Source organism: Pantherophis guttatus, chromosome 1, assembly GCF_059756535.1.
Source record: "Pantherophis guttatus breed Tessera chromosome 1, ASM5975653v1, whole genome shotgun sequence".
Lineage (NCBI taxonomy): Eukaryota > Metazoa > Chordata > Lepidosauria > Squamata > Colubridae > Pantherophis > Pantherophis guttatus.
In genome coordinates this window covers 81,417,853-81,445,032 of record NC_142063.1, presented here as the reverse complement: position 1 = coordinate 81,445,032, position 27,180 = coordinate 81,417,853, and the positions used below count along the sequence as shown (strand labels likewise).

Here is a 27,180-nt window from a genome sequence, read left to right as displayed (position 1 = left end):
TCTTGTTAATTGATGGCTGTGTTGCATGGATCCAGAAAATTGAATTAATTGGATATATGATGCTCCAAGCTACCATGGATAAGTAGGTTGTACAAAGAGATCCACAATCCCTCCCAGTTATACAGGAGTACAGAACATATTGTGCAATCCTATTTCCTTAGTGAACATGCATAGGATCAATGTTACCCTTTCATTTTAAACCAAAGCATTAAGACCACTGCATCCAGTGTAACATAGAAAGCTAAATATCAAAACAATAAGATATACCCACAAAATTCAAGAGAGTGTCATTTATGAGGACCCGCACAGCCACAGACATGCTCTGGGAAAACTGAGAGGATTTACCATCAAATCATAGTAGAATGAATGCTCTAGGAGACATTTGAGGAAAGATCTCCCTCACATGTCTTCTTTGGATACAGATTGCCAAGTGCATCACTTCTGCCACCATCTCAGAATCATCTTTCCCCAGTTTGCCTGCTAATCATGCTTCATTATTACAAAGACTTCTTCAGATGGTGACATTGCCATCATTTCCATTTCTTCTTTTTACTTGACTCTCCTCACACCAAATTCTTTCGGCTGACCTTCCAAGCCAGACCTAGTGCCTTCCAGATATACCGGACTTACAACTCCTATTTACTTCCTACCCTGAGCCAACAGAGATGGCCATGTATCATCCACCTTACTTTGGGGTTGGAGAAGACTGTTATGCAATGGTGATGAATTTGGCAGCCTTGGGCCAGTTGGTAACTCAAGCATTACATTGCCAGATACTGCAGGAGCACGACAGACATTTACTAGAGAATGAATAGAAAGGATAGCTAGAGAACCAAGGTATCTGCAAGGGTTACCCAAAGGTTGATTCCCTTCCCCACCCTACCCCCATCCAAGTACCTCCCTCCCTGCAGTCCCTGTCAGTTACTATTTTCAGTTCCCCTTTGGTCTCTCCTAGCCTTCAAATACATAAATCACCCCTCAACTCTATCACCTTTTTTAAAAAAAATAAGGGTAAGCATAAAGACCCAAGGCAAAAAATAATAATGTGACACTCACTGTATTTGAAAATCACCCAGGAGCAAAAGGAGGATATCCAGAATGAAATTCCGAAGAAGAAGAAGAAGAAAAGAGGGGAGGGGGTTTTTTGAAAAGAAAAAATAATAATAAAAAAAAAAACCAGGCACCACCACCACCAAGGGCAAAACTACATCATCTCGGCAACAGATCCAATTTGATGGGAGGAAAAAAGGATAAGAAATTAAATATCCGTCTGCAATTTTCCATCTAGTTCGGTCCAAAAGAGCTCCAAGCCTGCTGGTTTTTTTTTTGTTTTTTTTTCCCCTTCTCCCCTTTCCAGCTTCCTTTACATGATACTTCTCTTTCCTGGCTTCCTCGCTCCCCTCCCCGGCCGTCACTCTTAGGACGTGGCTGTCTTCAAATGTCCCTGTCTGTATCAACTTCTTTCTTCATCAGGGCACAAACGGACGGGACAGGCTTCAGGTGAAGGGGGGGAAAAAAAAAACCCGAGGAAGGGAAAAACCCAAACCGAAAACCACCAGTTCGACGAAAAGAGTCTTTCTTCGGTGAGAAACTTTTCATTCCTGCCCGGATCTTGTGATGAGGTCTCGCATCCTTTGCCTCTCCCTCTCTCCAATACTTAACTCCTTTTGAATCCCCGAAAGAACGATTTTGCCGACTGTTTTTTTTTTTTGTTTGTTTGTTTTCTCCCCCAGCCTCCGCAACGATCCCACGGGCCCCTCCGTTTAAGGCGATTTCTCTTCTTTTGGGTCTGTCTGTCTGCTAAGATCCAGCGGGAGCCAGGGAAGACCCTTCGCGTCCTTTTTTCTTAGCCGCCCGCTCGATTCTCCGATCCATGTGCTTCCACCACAGATCGGGGGTTCCCATGATCTCGGCTCCTCCGATTCCCCTCTTCTCACCAGCCGGGCGCGCAGCCTCTTACATTATTTCTCCCCCAACCAACTTTAGGGTTTCTCTCGCCACCCTCCCTTCTCCGTCGATTCAAGGATCTGATTAGATTTCCAATCACAACCCAGTGCGCAATCGGATTTTTTATTTCAGCCAGGAGCCAGCCAGCAAGCCCAACTCTCCACGTTACTATATCCCTTCGCCTTCCTTCCAACTCCTCTGCGTTTTTCAGAGCCTCACATCAAATGGAAAGAGACGCTGAGGCGAACAGTGGCGGCGGCGGGCGAGAGCTTGGGAAAAAAAGAGAGAGGGGGGGAGAGAGCGAGTGAGCGGGAGGAGGAGATCCAGCTAGCGAGCGAGCAAACAAGGTTCCCACCAGCTGTCAAAAACCAATCCGTCATTTTTCGAAACACCTGAAGTGGGCGGCTTTCACCCACCTCTTCCCGCGCTCCCCTCGCTGCATTTTCCTCCTTTCTTCCTCATCCAGATCACCCCCGGCGTTCAAAACTCCCCTGTCGGAACCCGCCGATCTCCCCGGGGAGGCGCGATTCGTCCGGCTCGCCGTGAATTTTGCCAGCCGGGGATTTCCCCTCCTCTTCATTTCGTCTTCCTCTCCATTTTTGCTTGCCAGCCTGCTGGAGGGCCGCGAGGAGGGACCAAAAAAAAAAAGGGGGGGGTGCCGGAGGGGGGAAAATGTGTTCTTTGGAATACTCAAAAGAAGCTAAAGTGGGAGGTGGCGAGGCAGCCGGTGAGGGGCAGGCACTGAATTTCTCTCCAACTGTCTTTTTTTCCCCCCTCAGCAGCTCCAAATCCGCTTAGCGACCCCTCCGATCTACAAGTTAAGACACCGTCCCCCACCGGCTCCCTTCTTCCTCCTCCCCAGGTCAGCCCTTATCCCTCCTCAAGGGCTCATTCCGAGGCAAGCCGGCCGCCGCGAGGCTTCTTTTTGACACCGCCAGCCTTCGCTCCAGAAACGCTCAGCCCTCCGCGCAGCTGCAGCCGCTTTTCTTCGCGGCCGTCAGCTCCGGTTTGAACTCCTCCGCCCGCTGGGGTGACGAGAGGGGAGACAAGTAAATAAAGAATCCGCTTCCCACCCAGCAGCTGCCGAGGAGGGCAACGCTGGCTTTCTCCCGCTTTCCTTTCGGCAATCGCACCTCGAGATACACCACCTGCCCCGGGCCGATCTTTTTTTTACCTACAACACACTTTCCAATGGTCTTTCCTTTTCCCCGCCAGGTTCACACATTCACACACACACACGACGAGTTTTTCTCCAACCCCCCCCCACCTCTTCTCCCTCCCCCCCCCGCTTGTGATCAGTAAAATACAATTACCCAATTACCTCCCATCATCTTAGCACTGATTGGTCAATTGCATTAACACTTGCTGTTAAGAGAAAGGAACTTCTGCGGTGGGATCCTGCTGCCACCCAGCGGACAGTTAGGAAACGCGATGGCCAGGTGATCTTCAGGAAACTTCCCAGCAACGGCGGCGTAATCGGAATTGAAAGGCTCATCTTGAGGAAAGGAATGTCAAAAGTCATCTTCTTAATAAAACCGCCCCGCAGAGCCCAACTGGTTTATGCTTTGCAAGAGAAAAAAACTGTCAGGGAAAAAGAACGATACGCAAGGCAAGTCCGCTTGTTCAGAACCGGGTATCTTTCTTCCCATACATTTCTTCCCCGTGTTCACAGCCTGCCTTGTAACCTGCTTCTTTTTCTTTCGTGGCAATTTGTTGCAAAGCAAGCGCGCGAGGCTTAGGGCCGCAGCAATATCTGGGATTTCATTCCTATCGCTGGAGCCAGGATCTCGCAAAGTGAAGAGGGCAGGGCGGTCTCTCCTTAAGAGCCTCGGTACGGTCTATAAATGTGAAAGGCCATGCATGCCGTTTATAGCGCTGATTAAGTCCGCGGAGTTAAATCCCACGTTAAGGGGAAGGAGAGGATTTGCTTTGAGATGAAGCTTAAAGAAGAAAAAGTTCTTAAGATAAGAAATGATCTCATGGTATATAGTTGGTGCAAGGTTTACAAGGGCAGGAGGTTTCAGAACTGTATACTTCTGAACTCCTGACTTAAAGTGCAATAGTGAATGTTTTGAAAATAACATCAATGAATAAATTGCACAAGGCAATTATCTACCTATCTACAGTCATTCAAATCAGTAACTTTTTTTCAGGTTTCTGCTGGTCTCTACTTTAAAAGTTGCATTAACTTACAGATGCTGAAGGCATCTTTTAATGCATAGCTGTATTTCTGGGAAGTTCAAAGTAGTCATAGAAAGTGTGCATTATCCTAATATACGATTTGCAGAAACGGTTGAAGATGGGATCAAAGCCTGATGTTCTTTTCTCAAAACAACAGCAGGGACTGAGGGATGTTCCAGTTGATTCCTGTGAACCAAAGTCTTCAGAATCAAACATTTCTGTTTGCAAGTGACCTGTACTACCTACTTTCTTTTCAAAACCATTGAATAAACCATTGTCTCTGCTCCTTGCTATTTTCTCCTCATCTCATTCTCTCTATACATGATGATAAAGATTGTGTCATCAATTCACTGTTGACTCTTACCAATCACAAGGATAGACTTTCTCCAGGTTCATCAGTCCTCAACCTGGTCCTTCATATCTTCAAATGAGGTGCTCATCAGTGCTGTAGTTGAGTCTACTCAACTTAATGCTGGTCATCCATTTTTCTAACCATCACAATATTATGGATCTCCCTAGAGAGCTGGTCTTTACATAATATGTCCCAAAGATTCTGATAATTTTGCTTTGAGTGAGAACTCTGATTTAACATGTTCTACAATCCATGTGTTTATTCTATTGACTATCCATGGTTTTCTCAAGAGTCTTCTCCTATACCAGAGATTTGCAACCTTAAACACTTTCCTGTTTCCACAGGAAAACAAAAACAAAAAACCGGGAGCCGCAAAACTCTCCCCGTGCCTGACTATTTCTTGAGCGGCCACAAAACTAACATATGTAGTTGAATTAAACATTCTGTTTTCTTCTAAAACTTTTCTTTTCTTGGATTTATCCATGGTTGGCCTACTGGGGATTGAAAAGCTCAATAAATCGTGTGCCAGTGGGTGTCACACATTGGCGGCTGTGACACATATTTTGAGTGACAGGGAGCAGCAGCAGAGGGGTGAAAGAGCCACATGCGGCTCCAGAGCCCCAGGTTGCTGACCCCTGTCCTATACCAAAATTCAAAAGCTCACTACTCTTTCTACCCAATACACTTCTGCTTTTTGAAATTCCACTTTTCAGTTCCATAAAATGTTAAAGGGAAAACCATTGGCTACCCAGTTCTTCAGGCCTAGATATATCAAAACTTCTAAGTATCCTTTCCAAAACCTTCATTATTACTTTACCAAAGGCTGCTCTTGACTGCTGCTCTTGACTGCTGATTCTTGACTACTGATTCCTTCACAGTCAAGTCCTAATAGGCAGAAGCTATCTACCAAGTCAATATCTTCACTGTCAGTTCTAAGATTGGTTGTTGTAACTATTATTAGTTTGGCCTTCTTTATATTTAATCTTAGTTTCATTTTTATGGTGTTCCTTGGCTTTCATTATTGGAGCTTGCAGAACATTTGCATTTTTAGCTATCAGCCCAAATGGGCCTATGGCTCTTTCCTAGGAGCCATAGTAAATGGTGATGAAAAATGAAGATAAGGAGCAGATAAGGATAGAGTTGCTGCTGCCACTGCTGGTGCTACTATCTCCTCTACTACCACTCCAAAAACCTCAGTCTCATATACTGGAAATGAAGCCTTCAGAAACTCCTGTGACTTTTCCAGTGACCATTCCCAATGATTCTTTTCATCTTCTTCCTCTCCTATCCCTTCCTGCTTATGAAAAAAAAAATGAAGGGAGAGGGAATAGCATCTGGAGTACAAATATTCATTTGATTACTAGAGTAGGGGTCCTCAACCCCCAATCCATGGACCAGCACCAGGCTGTGGCATGCCAGAAACGGCCATGAAAACAAGCCCCATCCCCAGGATGCAAGCAGCATGCAAAACCATGCCCCCTCCACTCTGTGGAAAAACCTTTCTCCATGGAGCCAATCTCTGGTACCCAAAAGTTTGGGGGCCACTACACTAGAAGATAGTAGAATACCAAAACCTTTCTTTACTCCCATCTAGTGCAGGTGTGAGATACCCATCACTTTGATGGGGTGATGGGTATCTCAAGGGACTTGCCTCTGGGCTCATTTTATATCTCTAAAGTGAATGCTATGAGTCTTGTTGTTATCTGACTATACATAGATTTGTATCTTATGCATATCTTTTTCACATAAAATCTTAATAAAGTTAATACAGTCTCAAGTGTTTTTGATATTGTAGTATCAGCTACAGTAACTGTAGTTACTTCCTGTAGCAATATTATGCATTCCTTGAGTTTGTTTGGAATTTTATCTGACAAAAAAGGCAAAGAGGGTTGTGCTCTCTTTAAGGTCATCTATAGGGGTTGGTCAAAAAACTCAAAATTCATCTCCCCCTTGCTAAACATCCCTCCTTCTATTTCATTTGACCTGATCCAAAACTCTGTTGGCCCCTTAAAACTTCCAAAATGTGCTCAATCTCATACTATTTTATATATCTAGTTAACTTTTTAACATATGGGTAATTCTTATGACCACAATTGAGCCCAGATTTTATGTTGTTATGTGAGAAATTTGTTAAGTGAGTTTTGTCCCATTTTATAAGTTTTCTTTCCACATTTGTTAAGGGAATCAGTTCAATTGTTAAATTAGTAACATGATTGTTAAGTGAATCTGGCTTTCTCATTGACTTTGCTTGTCAGAAGGTCACAAAAGATCACATGACCCCGGGACACTGCATCCATCATAAATATGAATTGTCAGGAATATGAATGTGAATCATATGACCCTGGAGATGCTGCAATGGTCATAAGTGTGAAAAAACGATCATAAGTCACTTTTTCCAGTGCTGTTGTAACTTCAAATGATTAAATTAAATGAACCATTGTAAGTCGAGGACTACCTTTATATCTTTTTAATGAGAGATAATTCTCTGGTTCCTGCATCTTCTAAGAGAGGCTTGTTTCAACTTCACATGAGCAGAATAAGGACAGAGTCTAATAATATTCCATGCAGTCATAGCATCAGAGAGTTGGAAGTGGCCACTACCAGCCCTGGTGGGTTTCTACTGGTTTGCCCCGGTTCGGGTGAAGTGGTAGTGGCAGTGGCGGGAGGCTCCAACCACCCACCCAGACATCATTTATTTATTTATTTATTTATTTATTTGTTTATTTATTTATTAGTTTGATTTATATGCTGCCCTTCTCCGGAGACTCAGGGCGGCTTACAATGCGTTAAGCAATAGCCTTCATATTTTTGTATATACCAGCTTAGTAGGGCTTTCGCCCCCCCCCCCAAAGCGGTGTTCTTTTTTATACAAAGTCAGCTTATTGCTCCCACAATCCGGGTCCTCATTTTACCTACCTCGGAAGGATGGAAGGCTGAGTCAACCTTGAGCCTGGTGAGATTTGAACTCGCAGTAATTGCAGGCAGCTGGCAGCTAAGTGCTACTTAACAGCACTTTAGTCCACTGCACCACCAAGTTTCATCATGGACGCTCTGCACATGCGCAGAAGGTTCTACGCATGCACAGAAATGCCGTGCGCGAGCACAATTCCAAACCGGTACGAAGGTAAGTGAAACCCATTACTGGCTGGAACATACATTAAAGAATGTTCTGTGATTGGCTATCCAATCTCTATTTTGATGCTTCCAGTCAAGAGAAGGCTACTATCTCTCAATAATCAGATAATCAGTTCTATTCTCAACCCAATCTTGCTGTTGGAAAAAATATTATTAATATTCAGTCATAAAGTCCACCTTTAACTAAATCCATTATTCCATGACCTGTATATTAGAGTTAAAAAATTGACTTTCTTCTACATTACATCCCTTTTAGTATTTGAAGAAAGCTATCAAATTCTTACCTCTCCTAGCCATCTTTTCAGAATAAATATTCCCATTTCCTTCAAGCCCTTTTCATATTACTTGGTTTCTTAGGCTTTCATTGTCCTTGATGACATTCTCTATACCTTTTCAACTTTGTCTGAATACTTCTCAAAGTAGAGTGTTCAGAAATAGATGACATACTTGAGACACAGCATTGAATGAAGTGAGAATTTTGAATCTGTACTTCTTTTGATACATTCTAACATTGATTCTGCCTTTTTTGGAGTCACTTCATACTAATGAAATCATATTCCATTGGTGAAGTACTATTCCAAATATTTTTCACAAGTATTATTGTCATGTCCAATTTCCCAGTTCAGTGCCTGTTGTTTTTAGGTTACAGAATGAAGAACATTGTATTTGTATCTGTTACATTTCATTATGGTTTTTTTCCAGCCTGTCTTTTACCTACCAAAGCTGCTTTGTTCTTTCTTTCTATCTCCTAAGGTGTTAGTGTTCCCAAACAATTCTGTGGTATCTGTATTAAATATGTATTCTCTCCACTTGTCTATTGCTAATCAGAATGCCAAGATACTGTAGTAAACCTTTGTGATGGACAAGATATATTTTCTGCAGTCTCTACAATGCAATAGGATAGGCGTTATTAACAGAAGTTACCCAACAGAAATGAGAAGATAAAATTGATATAACAAGACCTGTTCTTGATAAATCCATGTTGTCAAAACATGTTTCCATGGTACTACTTTTGGCTTTATGATTTACTATAAAATCTTCCTATATATTGAAGTTTGTCTGCTAAGTCTATATTCTCAGCTTCTTATCTTTTTCGTTGAAGTTAGGCACTTGATGTTTCACTCATTCTCCAGAAACTTTCAAGATAAAACATAATCAAGTTCCTTTAATAACCTAGAATGAAATACATTGGGCTTTGACAAATGCCTGTGTCTCAATTGGCATCAACTCTCAATCTGTTGCTTCATTCTACTCTTCTTCATTGCCGAAGGGAATACTCTTCTTTCTCTTTCAGAGAAAAGTGAGGTAGTTAGATGGTCCTGTTTTTCTTTGCTATCTGTTGTTTTGCCATCTTCACTGAGCAGCTGGTAAAGTGATTTGTTTCTCTTTCTTTAATTTTGGCCATAGCAACACAGTTGTTGTTGTTTGTATCCTTTGCCAGCCTCAGCTCATCCTGGATTTCAGTCTTTCAATGTTCCCTTCCTTGGTGATATTTTGTTTTCCACTTCATATGTGTATGCTGTTGTTTTATATTGTCACTATGATGCATTAGATCAGTGGTTGTGAGTTTATGGCATGTGTTTTAGAGGTGGCACACAGAACCATCTCTGTGGGCATTGCGCCATTGCCCCAGCTCTGTTTTGGGCCTCTGCCACCCATGCACGCATGTCTCCCCCGGCCAGCCAGACTTTGGGTCTCTGCCACGGATGTGTGGGGTGCGCCCATGCCTTGCAGTTTGGGTAGGGTGCTCACGCCTGCATGGGGTGTGCACGCACATGTGCCCACACCTTGCAGTTTGGGCGGGCGCATGCACTTTGGGCACTCAGTGTCTAAAAGGTTCACCATTACTGCATTAGATGCTTCTTCTGGGTCTTCTACTTTTTTCTTTGTTGTTTGGTTTTTTCTTTTCATATCCTATTTTATTCATCCATTCAGCTTGATTTTTCCTGCAAAAGAATCCTAATGATTGATCTGTTTCCTTCAAATCCAAGACATACATTTGATTGCAGTCTACTTTTCTTGAACTTCATCACTACATGGACACTTTCCCCAAATGTTCTTAACCTTCCACTTTATTAACTCAGTCTTTGTTTTTTTGTCTCATATTAAGAATAGCTGTGCATTCTCCTACTCCTTGAAGGAGAAAATTGTCAGCAAGATGACTTGAGAATGCCAAGGTCCTTGCCTGGCACAGTTTTTTTCCCAATAGATGTTGGGTTAATTACATTCTGCCATCACTACTATTTCACACTTTCTTGAAATATCTGATGCTTGCTACTAGAAAGCAGAATCCACCTTTTCTCTTTCATTACATAGGTGACTACAGACACCAACAATATTGTTTTTATTTTTCCTTTGCTAATTTTAACCCAATTTATCTTTGCAATGGTGCCAAAGGCCCTTCACATTGATTTCTGAACAATATGAATATTTTAACATATTGCACAACTTTCTATCGCTTTTGAACAAACTGTATCCTTCAACTGCTATATCAGTACCAAGAAACTCATCCCAATAGATCTCTGTTAGGCTTATTATGTTATTATGTCTCTTATTTGTCTTTAAGTACAAGAGTTTATTTCTTATACTCTGAACACTGGCATGGAGACATGGAAGGCTATAGACTTTATGAATATTTTTTTCTGATTATTCATTAAGTATTTTAATAGTAGCAGAAGTACTCCCACTTCCTTCTATTCCTGACAGATCTCTTTCTGGGTTTAACATTTCAAATGTCCAGACAGATTCGGTTAAAAACTCTCCTCCTTCCCATTCAACTATACCAAGATTTAGCTAAGCACACTATTACAACTTCTCCTAAAATGCAATCAGAATTCCATTCCCAAATAATTTATAATAATAATAACTTTATTGTCATTGTACGTGTATACACAGTATACCCATACAACGTAATTCACTTAACCAGGTCCAACACACATAACAATCCCCAAACACACTCCCACCCACCACAATTCTCCACCCCTAAACCACCCAAACATCCACACAACAGACCAAGTAATACTGTCCAACAGCTCACTGATGGTGGCCCTTTAGTTCATTGTTGAGTGCAATTATAGCTCTGGGATAAAAACTATTCAGAAAATGTGTGGTCTGAGTTTTAATTGTTCTGTATCATCTGTCAGAAGGCAACAGTCCAAAAAGATTGGAAGCAGGATGGGAAGAGTCTCTGAGAATGTTATGCAACTTTCTCAAACAGCGAGATTTGAAGATGTCATTCAGGGCTGGTAGTGGGAATCCCATGATATTCTGGGCAGTTTATGGAAGAAGACTTTCTCCTATCTGTACAATTTCTAAAGCTGGTTGTAATTCTCATTTAGATAACTGCAACATGTTCTGAATTGATTTATTATTTCAATTCAAACTCAAGATTCTAGCAACAATTAAAACTCAAGCAACAATTAAAAACTATATAGAAACATAACACAATGTAAGGAAAAAAAAACACACCACATAAATAGAATCATCATGTGAGGTTAAAAAAAACCATCAACAGAAAAGTCACATGCTCCCTGCATGGGATCTGCCATGCATCAGGATTACGAGTTCAATAATAGAACCACATATTTAAGGCCTTGCAAAAAGCCAGCAGGGGCAGGGCCAATCAAATCTCTGGTATTCTAAAAGTGGGCAACAAGACAGAAACCTCCCCCCCAGCCCCACTAGATAATGGATGGGACCTAATGAATAGGACTCATAATCTCCTCTTCTGATGGAACGGGTAGACATAAACAGAAAAATGGCCCCTCAAATAATTTGAAATAGAATCAAATTATTCTGTTAGATGGAGTAGGGTAATATCACTTTAATGAAAGAAGATGATTTGATGGTTCCCACTAAGTCTTAGTCTGTCCTAGTATCTAGTTCAAAATGCTGATTCTAACTCTAATTTTCAAAACTCTAATGGTTAAAGCCCTAAAAATAGCAGGATTAGCAATTGATGATTGCTTATTTACTTATTCAAATTCTGAAATCATTTTGAGATACTTTTTTTCTCAACCAATAACTATGCTAATTATTTCTGAACGCCTATTGAAATAATCATCGTTTTGTACTTTCAATTCTGTGGGCGTGACTTGATGGGGAGGGGTAACGTGACTGGATGGGCGTGGCCAACTTTTTTTTTTAACTTTTAAAAGCATTTTTTCTACAACCTCTTCGGCCGAAGAAGTTGTAGAAAATAATGCTTTTAAAAACCTCTGAGATCCCAGCTAAGCCGCACGATCATCAGAGGCTTTTTTTTTTAACTTTTAAAAGCATTTTTTTGGCCAAAGAGGTTGTAGAGAAAATGCTTTTAAAAGTAAAAAAAAAAAAGCCTCTGTTGATTGCGTGGCTCAGCTGGGCATGGGAGGGGGGGCACATGGATTTTTGCTACTGGTTCTCCGAACCACCCACCGCCATCACTACCGGATCAGGTGATCTGGTCCGAACTGGGAGCATTTCACCCCTGTGTGTGTGTGTGTGTGTGTGTGTGTGTGTGTGTGTGTGTGTGAGAGAGAGAGAGAGAGAGAGAGAGAGAGAATTAGCTACACAAACGAAAAAAAGTAAATATCCCTGTAGAATTGTCTAGAATTGATAACATTTACAAGATTAAAGGAAAAACATAGAGCAATTCTCAGCTTTAGCAGAACACTTTTCCTTCAAGCAATTCACTTTGCTACCTATATAAATACCCTGTGAAAAGATCAAGACCTTGGATTTTTCATAATTTATAGAAAGTTATGTTTGCAACTCAAGCTGCTCGTTTAACCTGTTTATGAGATGCTTTCCCAACAGCCCAGTTTAAGAAAAGAGATCTGCATTACCAGAGTACAGGATAATGTAGAAAATACCTGAAGGCAGATTTTCCATGTTGACAGCTTTGGTAGATGTGCATCAATTTACCAGGAGCCAGGAATAAATCTGCCAGATAGAGATTGAACAATAGGGGTGCAAACCACATTCTTGCTTGATACCCCTTTTGAAAAGATAGATGGCTCTTTGTCCTGGCAGCATTGGAGCAAAGATATTAAAATATAGTGCCTTTAGCTAAAACAACAGGCAAGGTTCAATTGACAAATGTTCCAAACAGCTTCATGTGAGACGGAATCGAAAGCCGTTTTTAAATCAATAAATGCAGTGAATAATTTATCTTCTTTGGGATACTGATATTTCTCTGCAAAATGGAAAAGTGTCAGGCAATGATCTAAGGTAAAAATCCTCTATTATAACCTAGCTGTTCATCTCTGGTCATCTTTGTTAATTATAATCCACTATTTCAGTTTGTTACATAAAAACTTAATGTATAGTTTTTCCAATATTGGAGAGCAAGTTTATTGGGTGGCACTTATTGGGATCTGCTCTATTGCCTCTCATATAGATGGGGATAATAATAGCTTTATTTCAAGGACTAAAATTTTCCCTGAGCTAAGAAAAAGAAGGAAAGGAACCAGTTTTTATCTGAAACTTTCCTCTTTAAATGAGTTGTAACTGGAGTGTCCAGAGGTAGTATTAGGGGCATATGATTAGTATCAGTTCTCTCTTCAATTACAACATTGCTGATGCAATTTCAAAAGAAATCAGAAATGAGAAGATAATCTACCACACAATTACTTTGCTATGTAACTTACACTCTATCTTCCTTTCTATCTCCCAACTGATTGCTAAATTTTCCTCCAGCACTGCATAAATGGAAACAGACAAGTTTAATATGGTACCCTTTGGAAAATCTGTATATTTTGTGCTTTCCAAACTCTAGAATTTTGAGCTACACAGTACATTATTGTTACGGCATTTTTGGTGTTAGAATCACAATCCATAAGTAAATAAGCAGAGGATTAGAAACAAGGAAATAATTTTATAACAGTTTCTTATTTCTGGAGAAGAAATGGTGAGCTGAAGATGGCTCTGTTGAAAAGGGGAACTGACCACCATGGCAGAATGAAGAGCTGGTGAATAGATCAGCTTTTTGTAATTCTTGTCTGGACAAGGAATAGACTAGAATAGAATTTTTTATTGGCCAAGTGTGATTGGACACACGAGGAATTTGTCTTGGTGCATATGCTCTCAGTGTACATAAAATAAAAGATATGTAAAAGATATGGAGAGGATTTGAGATTGTTCACAAGTGGTCCAGATAGTTGTTCCTTATGTAGAGACCACAAGATGGTGGTCTCTGCTTGGTTTAGAGCTCTGGGAGATGAGAGAATAGCCATCTTGCTCAAACCATGATCAATTCCTGTGTTCACTTGCACCTTGGTTTACATAATTTCTAATCACTTTCAGAAATTTCCCATGTTTTTCAGCTGATAGGAATAGATAGGATAGTTTGGATAGACCATTTTATAGCACTGGATGAGAGTGCTGAGGATAAAATCCTTAGTAAAATAAGTTTTAAATACAAGTTTAAAAACTTAATTTTGGGTGGGTGTGGATGAACTGCAAAAGGATGGTTAAAACTTTGATTTTGGCTTAGGACCTGGGTACTTGCGGGACCGCCTACTACCACCAATAGCCTCCCACCGGCCAGAACGCTCCCATAGAGAGGGGCTCCTCCAGGTGCTGTCGGCCAAACAATGCCGACTGGTGGCCCCCAGGGGGAGAGCCTTCTCTGTGGGGCCACCTACTATCTGGAACAAGCTCCCCCCAGAGATACGGAGGATCCCGGATCTGCGCACCTTCTGCCGCACTTTAAAGACCTTATTATTTCACCAGGCGGGCCTGGCCTAATTTTCTCCCTCTTTTATAAAAGATTTTTAATTTTTAAATGTCTTTTAGTATTTTATACATTCAATTTTAAAATTGTTTTTAAAAAGTTTGGGGTTTTAAATTTGTCGGGGCCAAAATTATTTAATTTGATTTTATTCTACTTTTAAATTTTGTATGTATGTGTTTTATTGTTTGGCTGTGCACCGCCCTGAGTCCTTCAGGAGTAGGGTGGTATAGAAATCAAATCAAATCAAATAAATAAATAAATTTTAAAAATGTACAAATTGATGAAGTGTACAGATAAATTTGAAATAGATTTTTATAATTAACAGAATTCTCATGGGAAAATGATTTTGTTGTTAATTCTTCTTAAAAATATAGTAAGATTTTAAAAATTGGAGGGTAGAGGAAACTAGAAAGAACTAAAATTTACAGTGAAAGGGGAAGAACAATTGTTCTTACAAATACAGAATGAAGCAAATATTTTAATATTGGAAATATTGCAAGATATTTTTGAACAATGAACCTTGAATTTAATTTGAAGAATGTCTCTATATCTGAATTAGTTCAGGCAGTCTCTTTGCTTTAAGTATTTCTATAAACTTTTACCAGGTTTTGGAGCATAAGCTTTCTGGAGCAACCACAAAAGATGTTTTGAGCAAGCATTGTACCGTTCAATCAGTTCATTGAGAAGTGTGGAGTTACACAAAAATATATTCTTAGCTCTGGCTTTCTTCAGTTACCACACTGGAGTGGATTATGTTGCCCAAAAAATGAGAAATATTCATATCAGAAGCATGCTCTAGCCTTGCATATCAGAGATAAAGAATTTAAAAGTAGATTCAAGGATGCCAAGACAAAGGAAGTGTCCTTGAAGTGATTAGTAAACTGAGAAGGCCTGTTTTCTGGGGCATACACTTTTCGGTTAACTCTGTTTTGCTTTATAAGTTTTCAAATGTAGCTGTTTTTGTCTGTTGTGAAGATTCAAACAACTCAAATAAGATTCAAACACTCTTCCTCTTATACATGCATAAATTCTAGTTTAATAATTTTAATTCAACTGCCATTTTTAGCATAGTACAAATTTGATTTTTATGCAAGTTTAAATTTAAGTCAAGCTAACTTAGATTAGTTTTATATTGAAATTAACTGGGTTGGTTTAATTGTGTGGATAAGGGAGACAAGGCATTGTTTTAATATTATAGAATGGTCTGGATAAATATATTAGCAGCACTAAATCTAAGCCTAAGTAACATAAAATTGTTATCTTTTGGATCAATAGCATTTTAACTTTCTTGTTAATTTTAAGACAGATATCTATTTATCCCTTAGACTGCAAGGTAATCAAACCAGTCAGTCCTATAGGAGATCAACCCTCACTGCTCTTTAGAAGGCCAGATCCTGAAGATAAAACTCAAGTACTTTGGCCACCTAATGAGAAAGAAGGACTCACTGGAGAAGTGCCTAATGCTGAGGAAAGATTGAGGGCAAAAGAAGAAGGGGACGACAGAGAACGAGGTGGCTGGATGGAATCACTGAAGCAGTAGGCGTGAGCTTAAATGGACTCCAGAGGATGGTAGAGGACAGGAAAGCCTGGAGGAATGTTGTCCATGGGATCGCGATAGGTCAGACACAACTTTGCAACTAACAACAACAACAACAACAATCTATTTATATATTATTCTACATTTTTAAAAGCAAAATCATCATGCTGGTATGTATATGTTGCCTTTCTTTTTTAAATAACTGTCACATTTACACATTTATTTTATTTTTATTTTACCCATCACACACATGATTATTTAGTGATATATAATAGTAATATTTAGAAATCTTTTATTCTAAAAATAAAAGAAAGAAATAAAGATAAAAAATAAAAAAATAGAAAGTTCAGACTGCCCTAGGAATTGTTGACACAGTTCTACAGAGGAATTATTAAGTCTGTCATTTGTACTTCTATATCTGTCTGGTTTGGTACAGCAACCAAACAGGACAGATACAGACTTCAATGGATAGTTAGGACTGCAGAGAAACAATTGCAATCAGTCTGGTTTGCACTGAGGACCTATATACTGCATGAGCCAGAAAGAGGGCGGTGAAAATATACAGACCCCCTCATATACTGGTCATAAAATGTTTCAATTCTTCAGGATGCTGCTATACAGACATTGCATGCCAAAACAACTAGACACAACAATATTTTCTCCTCATGCCATCAATCTGCTTAACTAATTAGTCTTAGGTCTAAGGATATTTACCCATGCAGTAAATATTCTTCTCATCTTTTCTACTACATTCTCCAATTGGTATCTTATGATTATATTACTTTGTTGTTTGTATATACACTGAGAACTTAGGCACCAGAGACAAATTCCTTGTGAGTCCAACTTGAATTCTGTTCTGTTCTATTGTATTCTATTGTATTCTATTGTATTGTATTCTATTCTATTCCATTCCATTCCATTCCATTCCATTCCATTCCATTCCATTCCATTCCACTCCACTCCACACTCCACTCCACTCATCATTTTTATATCTTGTGGAATGGATCCAATTTCTAAATGTTCTCTTATATTTATACAACCTACTACTATTCAGTTAATGTAGAAGAGATACTACTAGATTACAACTGTTATGGCCTGATATTTTTACCCAGAGAGCTTAAAATGTGCACTCAGTGGGGACATAAATAACAGTACATGTTAATCAGTATCACTCATATTGAAATCAGTCAGACTTAAAATTCTTAAGCTTACTTGATTGTTTTCTTAACTCCCAAAAAGCTAGCAGTATTCTGTCAAAATGCATTACTAAGAAAGAAGTGATGTGCCTATCTATTTTGCTGGGAATGTTTTAAAAATGACACTTGACCTATTTTATTTTACAAAAATCTAATTTTCTCTTTTAAAAATGGGATTTGCAATTCGTTTAAACACTTGTAAAATGGGATCATTTTGAAGTTATTACTCTAGTAGCTGAAAAATTAAAATAGCCATATTAAACATAGTAAAATTTACAAGTGGAAATTAAACCACCAATTTTGGCATATTAAAATTCTGATATATGTTTTAACCATATACATTTCAGTGATTATATTATCTTCAATTTTCAGCATACTTAGTTTTAAAAGAGTCTTTCAAAACTGTCTTCCCAGAATAGCAAGCATTCACTGATTATATTTTTTTTCCCTTTTCCTTTGAAAATGGAAACTTTTAAAATATAAATTTTTTATTCTGTTATTACATTGGGCATTCCTGTACAATGTTCATATATTTGTTAAAGTTGACAGAGAAATATCAAGCATTTTCACTGAGATATAATCTTAGCTATATCCATTACTACATGTTATACCAGATAGGAGACAGAACTTTGGATTTATTGTAAATCTCAAACCATATGTGCAGGGGTGAAATGCTACCAGTTTGCTCCAGTTTGGGTGAACCAGTAGTGATAAAAACTACTGGTTCAGGCAAACTGGTAGTAAAAAGATGCTTTAAAAAGGAAAAAAAAAAAAAGATCTGACGATCGCGCGGCACAGCTGTGTCAATCAGCTATGCCGCATGATCGTTGGAATTTTTTTTTTTTACTTCTTTAAAGCATTTTTTTACTACCAGTTCCAGCATATAGGTAGTAAAAATGCTTTTAAAAGATTCCGATGATCACGACGATGCCGCGCAATGGTCGGAGCTTTTACTTTTTAAAAGCATTTTTTTAACCACCGGTTCAGGCAAATAAGTAGTAAAAAAAAATGCTTTAGAAATAATTTAAAAAGGTTCCGATGATCATGTAGCACAGCTGTGACCATCGGAACCTTTTTTTAAAGCATTTTTTACTACCTATTCGCCAGTAGTAAAAAAATGCTTTAAAAAACTAAAAAAAAAAAAAAGTTGGCCATGCCCACCCAGTCACATGACCCCCCCCACCAAGCCATGCCCACCAAGCCATGCCCATAGAACCAATTTCACCACTGCATATGTGGTAGATATATATATATATATATATATATATATATATATATATATATATATATATATATGTGTGTGTGTGTGTGTGTGTGTGTGTGTGTGTGTGTGTGTGTGTGTGTGTATGTATGTATTTCTCTTTAGCCAAGTTCTTCCTACATAAACCAAGATTTTTCTGCAGCCCTAGTTCAGTGAAATCCCAATCCACTAGTTTCTAGGCTTTTTTTCTCCAGCAGCCAGCAAGCTCCCTGCTGCCCATTGGGAGACTAAGGAGACTTAGTCTCCTTATATATATAAGATATATATATGTATGTATGTATGTATCTGGTAGATATGGTAGATATGGTACATATGGTAGATATGCTGGTAAATATAAGCCAAGAATTTGGTTTTTCTATCTCTTTTTAAGGTTCTGAATCTGCTGAGCAGTCCTCCTGATAAACTAAACTCTATTTCTCATCATTCCTAAAGAGCATGGCATATGACCAGGAATTAATTACGGTACTATTCTAACACATCTAGAAATATCTAAATTAGACCAAGCTGCTTTTGAATATCACAAAAAATCTCTACATGGGCACAGTTTTCACAGAAAAAAAATATGCATGCTATTTTTTTCCCCAAACATTCAAAAAGTATAGAGGTTAAAAGGGTGCATGTGTCAACCTTATCCCTGAACACACTATATGTATTCACTGAGAACAGTTCTTTGTATGATTGGGAATCTCTTGGAATCAACAGATTTAAGGAATGCATTTTTTTTTAAGCCAAACTGGGAAACAATCTCCTTTCAGTTTTTCTGATTCAATCCAAGAAATCTAGGTTGAAGAGCACAGGGTAATATCATGTCCACTTCATGATTAGGTTATTGGTGTGCCTGATAAGGACTTTACTACTTTTACTGCCTGAAATAGGGAAAAAACCTTAAATCTAGCAATTGAATTTCTCCAGCCAACCCATCTGCTACTGGCCCATGTCTTTGTCCTTTCCAGTATGTCAACTCTGATTGTTTTCCTGGGGTAATGTCTGCCTGGTTTACAAATGCTAAGCTTCTGTTCTCCAGTCCAGACTCATGCCTGCTTAAGAACTAATCAACGCTATCGGTATCTTCTTCTGAACAGATGATCAGCTCAATGAAAGGCTTCTGTTCCCCAGCTGATATCCAAGCTGTTAGAATGTGATCTTAGCAGCAATTATGCACTCATTTATGGCATTCCCTTCATTTCTCGGTAAAATCTACTGTGAAGAGGATGAAAAATTAACTGCAAAAGCAACCAGTTATTTCCAAAACTCTGTGCAGAAGCCAAAACCACCACCCACCCGCAAAGACATATCACAAAGAAACATGTGTTCTATAGGTCATTTTTGTCCATCCTTGAATTGAGTTGTTATATTCTAATGTCAGATGTAGTCTAGTTGAAAATCAGCAGCTACTTCCCAGAAAGAGAACATATTAAAATGTTGCAGACGCTTCTTGTTAACTTAATGCTACTACCCACAGATACTTTCTCCATTTGTTTGTCTCTGCAGCTGTCCAGCTGGGTTAAACTGCCCAAGTCTCAAACAAAAGCAACAATTTGTAAGACAAGACATCTGTGTTTTATATGCACTGTTTTGAATAGGAGATAAATTGCTTCACTGAAACTAGTGACATCCATGTAACTGTTGAAGCTAGCATCAACAGAACTTTCCTCCAAGTACACAATTGAAATGCCTTCAGATGCATCCTTTCAATCTAAACTTTGCAATTGTACTGATCACATAGATTCAGAAAACAACTGTCCTAAATTAGAATAGTCATTAAACAACTTAAAAGAACAAATCCATTTTCTGATGAACATGACTATGTTTTCTTGGCCCAACTCAGGTCTCTTTTGAGCTAGATTTACTATTTGGAGGTAGATTTAAAATTCTGCAAAATATTTGGTTTATATATCCTGGATGTACTATAGAATAGAATAGAATAGAATAGAATAGAATAGAATAGAATAGAATAGAATAGAATAGAATAGAATAGAATAGAAGAATTCTTTATTGGACAAGTATGATTGGACACACAAGGAATTTGTCTTAGTGCATATGTTCTCACTGTACGTAAAAGAAAAGATACATTTGTCAAGAATCATAAGGTACAACACTTACTGATAGTCATAGGGAAACAGTCATATATATATATATATATATATATATATATATATATATATATATATATATATATAGAGAGAGAGAGAGAGAGAGAGAGAGAGAGAGAGAGAGAGAGAGAGAGAGAGAGAGAGAGAGAGAGAGAGAGAGAGAGAGAGAGAGAGTTTTTTCCTTAAATATTGTTTTGGCTATAATTAGTTTAAGTTTCTAGGTTTTATCATAATGTCATAATGCTCATTAATTTACATTTTATCCAGCACATGGTAACTTTCTTATTTTATTTCATATTATTCTCAAGCCATCTTTAATATCAGTTGCATATTTAGCATGTACTTGGACTTTGTGTTTCTTCTATTTCCTAATTTGCCCGCAGTTACTTAGATGGGAAGTGAGATTTCTGATATTTTCTTTTGGTCAAAATGTCCTGTTAATCTGAAAAAAATACTTATTTTTCTTGCTATTTCTACCATGTTTATATTATTTACTATTAAACTGATCGTTATATTATATGTAGGGAATAGGGCTGTAATTCATATTAGGACATTATAAACCCTATTGACGGATGCATTTTGGATAAGTTACTGCAGGCAATTTTGGGTATTTAAGCAACTATGGTTAAGACTTAGAAATAACAGAATAACAGAATTGGAAGGGACTTTGGAAGTCTTTTAGTCCAACCCCCTACGCAAGCAGGAAACCCTATACTATTTCAGACAAATGGTCATTCAATCTCTTTTTAAAAACCTCCAGTATTGGAGCACCCACAATCTCTAGAGGCAACTCATTCCACTGATTAATTGTTCTAACTGTCAACTGGAAAATTGTTGATGTTCTATCATTCCACAGTGGTAACTAATGAACACGGTAAGTCCTAGTTTTCAGCATTTCTATACAAAAGAAGTAAGTTTTAACACAAGTCTCTTTTCCACTCAATATTCGAGAACAAAACTACCTATCAATATTTTTCTGTCTGTATGTCGCTCTCTCTCTCTCTCTCACACACACACACAGACACTTTTTGCAAATTATCTACAAATTCATATACTATATGTATTGTATCTACACTGTAAAGATTAAAATTAAATCTGAGGAAGCAGAAGTAATGTTTTAGAAGTATTTTGTGACATGTTGATATACTGACTATTTCTTGCAATACCCTTTGAATAATGAATTTACATATGCTAGCTAAAATTTTACCAACTCTTAGAAGTCAGTAGTATGATTGATAAACAACAAAGGTAAGTTATTAGGATAAAAATGGATTCTCTCAGGAAGATTTTATTCACAGAAAAACAACTGTGTGAAAACAACAATTTATGAAAATAAAACTTTTAAGAACCATAATATCAGTAACATTAATATTTAAATATTTTAGAAGTAGGAAACTAAGTAAAGAGATGGCTATGTCTCCGGATGATAAAAGAGTTAAGTACAAAAAATAAAACCAATCCTGTAGAATTGAATGAATGACTAATGAATAGCTTGGTCTGCCTTCATATGAAAGAGTGTGGTACAGACACAATGTTAAATTGGGATCCAGGAGACCCAAATTCTCTGTAGCATTTAATTGGGTGGTCTCATATAGAGTGGTGCCTCAGTACTCATTGCTCATTGGTTCCAGGAGGCACAATGAGTACCAAAAATTATAAGTATCAAAATATTTTTCCCCATAAGGAATAATGTAGTGAATCACAAGGCAGTAGATACTGATAGTAGCTCAAGCACTGAACACCAAACAAACAATGAGTACTAAAACAAAATTTTCATGTCACAATGCTTTGAGTGATGCTTTCAAAATCAATGAGTTTCAAAGCAGTTGACTATCAAGGCACCACTGTATTCCTAAAATGATGTTGTAGAGATCAAATTGTGTTAAAAGTATTATACTGTATATACAGTATCATCTTGAACTCCAGGAAGACATGATAATAAATATATAAGAAACTACAGAGTTGTCATCAGAAGCATAAATATCTGCAATTTCTTCAACTACAGGTATGGGAATTAAATGGCAGCTTTAATAGTGGTGAAATTCATTTTTTTTTTTACTACCGGTTCTGTGGGCGTGGCTTGGTGGGTATGGTAGAGGAAGGATACTGCAAAATCCCCATTCCCTCCCCACTCCTGGGGGGAGGATATTCCAAACTACTCAAAATTTCCACTACCAGTTCTCCAGAACCTGTCAGAACTTGCTGGATTTCACCACTGAGCTATAGGAGAATATATCTAAAAGAATCTAATTCATTGTTCGGCTCTTTGAGAATACTGCATTCTGCAAGTCACTATATTAATTTCAGTGAAATGGATTCATGGTTTTCTTATAATCATTGATGGAAGGAAATGTATTTATAGATTTTATAGTTAAAATGTGTGTCATATCTGTGATTCTTTGATTCTGTGATATTTCTTGATACATAGCGCAGTTGCAATGCAAACAGATGTCACATTGAACATTATATTTCTTCTTCATATTAGATAGTGGCTTCTACATTTTTCACATCTGCTGTGACATCTGGCTGAACTGCATTTATATTATATGTTAGGGAAGCTAGGTTTATTTTTTCCTTCAAAACAATTTTAAAAACCAGAAATTTTTCAAACCATTACAAGCTAAAATAAAAAACAACATGCACAACTCTGAGATTTATAGAAAATATTTGTGCTATTGGAATTAAATGCATAAACATTTATTATACTTGCTAATTTCCAATTTAGAAGATAATAATGGCGGATGATGATGATGATGATGATGATGATGATGATGATGATGATGATGATGATGATGGCATTGTTTGCCTCTTCTTTTGTTTTTCAGGACATTTTTTTACTATTTTTGTAATTACAAATGCCTGCCTAGATTTTCATCAGTAACAGGAAGTTGATATACTATCAAATGAATTACCAAATAATTGACACATAGATTAGCTCTGTTGTTCACAGTATAGAATAGTTATGGTGGAAAGGGGAAAAAAAGCATGTAGACAGATTTTAAAAAATTGGCACTCCCTTTATTAATTAGAAGTTGAATATTTGTTATAATATTTCTGAAATGCTTATTTTTACAATTAAGCAGTTCATAGCACAGGGAAAAAAACACTAAGGGATGGGTAAAATAACATAAATCCACAGTGGCAGAGAATTTCCAACTCTAGAGATAGCTGCATAAATGGTGAGTATAGTTTTTGTCCTTGGAGGCAGGGATAAGAATATAAGAAAAATAATGATGAAAGAAATGAAATGTTTATGTACTTTAATGTACGTTTGTCTTTCTTTCCTAAGCTAAAATCAGCTCCAATGAACATTTGAAACATTAGGTTTTATTTGGTGGACCAATTCCAGTTTGTCTTGGCATAAAAAATAGACTATAACTGCTTTAATAAAATAATAAGAAACATTTGTATGGTTTGATATAAACCCAGAGAAGTACGCATGAATAACAGAAAGTGATCAAACTGATTCTCAAACATTTCTCAAAATTCTCTCAGAAAAAAATGTATCTGGTCAAACTAAACACACTTTTTAATGTGGTGACAGCCACCAGATGAATAAAACTAATATTTCATTTGTATTAAAGTTGGATAAAAAAATAAATATAACACTTTTAATTTACAGTATATCAGATAAAACAGTTTATGAAATTATCTTATTCCAATTATTTTAACTGGAAATAATGAAATCATTACATTTTAAACCACATCTGAATGGGAAAGATTAGTCACTTTCATTTTGCATATTTTTCTTCTACCAGAGTTTTATTTTGAGATAGCTGTTGTCCATTTGGTTGAGCATTTGGATCAATAGCTGTTTTTTCCAGGCAGAATGAGAGCAAGTTCTTCCAAAGTGCACAACTATGGGTGCCCAGGACATTGGGCTTCCACATGCAAAGCAAGAGCCTGCCAGAACTTACTTTAGACATTGTATGGATAAGTTATATGTTGGTTTTCCTAGATGTTTTAGTAGCTTTAGCTGTTTGAGCATTTCTCAAACATCTCAAATTTCCTCACGACTCCTTAGCAACATAATCTAATGATCACCATATGAGAGAACAAGCATGCATAACTTGAAGTCATAAAGAACAAATGCATGATTTTTTAATTTTGTTTAATTTCCCATCATTGTATTCTCTATCTAATGGTTCCTCTTAAATCTTGAAATACATTCAAGCTTGAAGTCTGCAAGATATTGTAAAAGGTCATTTATAACAAGGAAATGGTAACAATTTGGCAATAGCAATATCAAACTTCATCCAAATTTATATGAAATAACACCTTATGTTAATATGAGATATATTACATCAAATCCAACCACATGGAAAATGTGAATATTTTTACATAATCAATCTCACACAATAGTTAGATTATAGAATATTTTTTCTAGAGAAGGAAGAAGGTGACATTCAAACACCATGTTTCAAAATGAGCCAACAATGTTCTCCAAGTACCAGAATAGAACTAAAGATAAGTAGCAGTGGGCTATGACATTTTGAACAGATTATCTTGTTTTACCAAATGCTGCTTATTTTGGTGATAAATTGCTAATGGAAATAATTTAAACATATGTGTAATGCAAAAGAAATTTAAAAAATGGTTTAGGAAGGACAGGGGAATATCAGTAACAGCAACAGTTATTAGAATATTGTATATTACATCCTCAGATGAAACATTTTACTCATTCTAATTCATGCTTCAGATTTGTAATCATTTTGCCATTTGCGAACTAAAGGAGGTCAACTATGTGAAATAGTGAACAATGCAATCATAAAGAAAACAATATTGCCACAAAGTAGTAGGAAAACTAATGGGAAACATAATTCTTCAGAATGCCCCCACACAGAGATTACTAAGGCGCGCACACACACACACACACACACACACACACATATACAATATATATACATGTATGTATGTATGTATGTATGTATGTATATATATATATATATATATATATATATACACACACACACACACACACACACACACACACACACACACACACACACATATACATACATACCCAATTGAGGAAAACTACGTTTTTTTGTTTGTTTTTTTAAGAAATGCATATCTGTAACACGATTATGGGTACAGACTAAAGTGACATCTTAAACAAATGTTGTTTGAACAAATGCGTCTGTGGAAAAGGCAGAATATATAGCGAACCATGATAAACAACAACAATGAATTTGCTCCAAGAGCAAATATCTAATGTTGTTGCAATCAACATTTTCTCCAATTATTTTTAATTGCTCTAAATTTGCCTGTTCTTTCACAGACAATCAAATGCATAGGTCAAACCCTTCTAATGTTTCTTTTTCTTGTGGTTGGGTAAAATGCCACAACAAATCAAAGGCTGGTGTGATGTCAGTTGCCTTTATGAAGATTATATTTTCTAGAGGTTATTGCAAGATCTTATGGGCAGGTGTATAACAATTTACTAAGCCAGATATCCCAAACACTGCGAAGGGCAAGCATCCTTTCTATGTCTCGCATTGCTGTTGCCTCTTGAAAACCAGTCTTGTGAAAGAATGCAAGAAGTAATTGGAAGAAACTGGTAGATGATGGACAAATAGGTGATCTTGCATATAGCCCTCTTTGCTTTTATTGCTGAGAAAATGAGGGAAATATTTTTATTAAGGAAAATTGATAACTGATTTAAATTGGCTTAACTACATATAACTCACTGAATCTGTAACGATGATAACAAAGTTTAAAAGCAAGGTAGATGTTATCGGGCTGATGTTTTCCATTTCCCAAAGAATGCAGGATAGATAGATACAAGCTCAGATAGAGTTTTTTTGCAGCTCTTTAAGATAAAGCAATTTGTTTGCAATTGATGCCAAATTCACCTTCTGCTGATCTGGATCAGAGACTCCCAGGTGGGCCCAAGTATTCTATCCATTCTTCTATCCATTCTTCTTGTGGCAATGGGTCATATATGGAACCTTGGATGAATCTTGGGGCTCCTCCTTTTTGGCCCCCCTGACTTTGTGGCTTGCCTGGAGAGTACTACTGCTGCCCCTGATAGTAGTAGCAGGTCTCATATGAAACAGCTCTACCAGCTTCATTCCTGAAGCTGGTGAAAGGAAAATATGAAAACTAAAAACAACAATCTTTCCTCCCATTTCAAGGATCAGAAATCTTGGAGTTGCAGTGGTGCACTCTTCCAGAGTGGGAAGCCGGACAGACAGCAGAAAGGCAAAAGGTCTAGAGGCCTACTGTACACAAAGGAAACCATTTGAAGCCTTTAAGGTTTCCCTGGTTGACTGCCCCACTTCAGGTACCAATGGGAATCATGTAGGAGACTATCTGCCACATACTTCCACATTCAGAATGATAATGATCAAACAAGAGACTGTTGGCCTATGTTGATTTTGTAGCTGTAGGTAGATTAAATTAAGTTACCTCCAGGAACAGCTGTTTTACCAACTTTTTTGCTATGTGTGTAAGTAGGCCAGTAAAGAAGAGGACAAAAAAGCAGAGGAAAAGCAATAAGATTACAAAAGAGTCTGATCAAGAGCTAAAGTTTCATGGGATAACTAGATAATAACTTCTCCTTCCACATATGCTGTAGGCGCAGTTTCCTGTATCCTTTTCAAGTACTCACAGATGAAAGTTGGTAACGTTTCCCAGTAGTTTAAAGACACTTTCATTTCAGTCCTCCATTTTCAGATGCTTATAGGTTTGAAATAAATTAGCCTCTAGGCTTGAACTTTCTTTTTCTAAGCCCAAAGGTGGTAACAGTTTCAAGGGAACTGAC

At 37.6% G+C, this 27,180-nt stretch overlaps 1 protein-coding gene across 6 annotated transcripts in view; it reads right to left on the bottom strand.

Moving 5' to 3' along the window:
* Positions 1-27,180, bottom strand: part of LRRC4C (leucine rich repeat containing 4C) — a 795,171-nt gene that overhangs the window by 151,307 nt on the left and 616,684 nt on the right. For 2 of the 6 annotated variants that reach the window (XM_034417394.2, XM_034417400.2), the window contains exon 1: positions 1,057-3,173. The exons of 3 other annotated variants lie outside the window; for them this stretch is intronic. The gene's annotated coding sequence lies outside the window, so the exon portion shown is untranslated. Of the gene's footprint in view, positions 1-1,056; positions 3,174-27,180 lie in introns of those variants that run through there. One more of the 6 variants, XM_087877024.1, reaches the window with a different exon arrangement.